The sequence below is a fragment of the Palaemon carinicauda genome, chromosome 27, assembly GCF_036898095.1.
Source record: "Palaemon carinicauda isolate YSFRI2023 chromosome 27, ASM3689809v2, whole genome shotgun sequence".
NCBI lineage: Eukaryota > Metazoa > Arthropoda > Malacostraca > Decapoda > Palaemonidae > Palaemon > Palaemon carinicauda.
Genome location: NC_090751.1, coordinates 6,643,182 through 6,644,772, shown reverse-complemented (window position 1 = coordinate 6,644,772; position 1,591 = coordinate 6,643,182). Strand labels below are relative to the sequence as shown.

The following is a 1,591-nucleotide window of genomic DNA, read 5'->3' as shown; positions in this document are numbered from 1 at the left end:
TTGTTTGTGAACAGCTTCCTGGCCACAATTTTAATTGTCGAATAATGAAAATTGTAAGGATTAACTGTTATGTAAAAAGCTGGATATGATTAAATTTTTGAAGGTCAAGGTCAAAGGTCATGGTCAAGCAAAATGTCCAATTCACGTAATCAGCCATAAGTTGGGACATCATTGTCACAGATACTTCAAGATTGGTTCATATTTGAGTGTATCAAAATCCACGTCAATTAATACATGCTGAGGTCAAAGGTCAAGGTCGAGAAATAAGCTGTAGCGGCGGAGGTCTGCGTTCTACTGAGTGCCCCTCTAGAAGTTTGTCTCATACTTAACTTTCAAACTGTTTTGTCCTAAATAAAATCAGAACTTAGAATATGCGTATTCATTCTTAAACTTCCTCTCTTTCTTCCTTTGGCAGGTTTTGATAGTATCGACCGAAACCTAAATTTCACAACTCGGGCCTGCGCCTGAATTTCGTTCATGGGACCCACTTGAAATTCGGAAAGTGTTTCCTTCCTCACAGAAACGCAGTGGCAAAAATCACTCCAATTTCATATGTGGTTTTCTTTTCTGTCAACAGTTTTCAAAGGTAAGTTTATTCTGAAACGTTAGGGAAGGGTTAGTTAAGGGGTCATTGTGGTAATTACAGTACTCAGACCTGAAGAGGGGAGAGTCAACCAATGAAGTTACGAATAATTAGCAGAAAAAAAAAAAAAAAAAAAAAACATTGGCGAGGAAGGGCATATTTCGGTTTACGTAAGGATGCATCTTCATTAGAAATATGTAATATTGATTGACTGATTAAGAGTTATCTAGCATACTGAATAGAAATATGTGTAATATGATGCTGAATGTTATGATTATCTTCTCACAGTTTTTCTTTCTCCGTGTATATTCTGCGACCAGTTCATCTCCTTACTTTCTAAATTTTCTTTTGTTTGCATCCAGCATCCATATCTGACTTCCATAAAGGAGTGTTGGCTCAGCAATCATGTCATACGTTTTTACCCAGGCTTCCACAGACAACACTCGTCTCTTACCAGTTTTTGTACATATTCTACAATTTTTACCTTTCCTCCTCTTTGCCACATCTCTTTACCAAATATTTAAGAAACAAATGCACATAAGAAATCACTTGTAAATGTTCGGTTCACATTTTGTGTAAAACTTTGTTATTGTGCCATGCAGCAAAAGCTTCAAAGCTAAAACATACCCTGATAAATACCTTCCATTAGCACTAAATTACTTTATATCATGAATATCTGGTGTTGATCTCGAGTTTGAAAGACGCAGTGAATTGACAAATTCTTCCATTATTACCACAATGAAATGAATAGATCAATCAGCTATTTAACCCTTTCAGTAACGTTCTTAAAGTAGATAAGATAATTAATAATTTTTCCGTGACCGACAAGGGGGTTCCACCCTGTGATTAAAATTCCACACCAAGACGCACTTTTTACCAACGTTCAAAAGAGCTTCGTAAGTGATCCAAGTGATGTTTTTGTGATTCAGTTCCTCTTACCCTCTGCTATATTTACCTTTTGGCCAAGAATAAAAATCCGAACCTCGTAAATCAAGCATTTTACTCTCG

At 36.3% G+C, this 1,591-nt stretch overlaps 1 long non-coding RNA gene across 1 annotated transcript in view; it reads left to right on the top strand.

Annotated features, from left to right (window-relative positions):
• The first annotated feature begins 419 nt into the window (after positions 1 to 419).
• LOC137621088 (uncharacterized) overlaps positions 420 to 1,591 on the top strand; it is a 31,269-nt gene continuing 30,097 nt past the window's right edge. Inside the window, exon 1 of the long non-coding RNA XR_011040112.1 lies at positions 420 to 586. This is a non-coding gene — a long non-coding RNA (uncharacterized lncRNA). The remainder of the gene's footprint in view (positions 587 to 1,591) is intronic.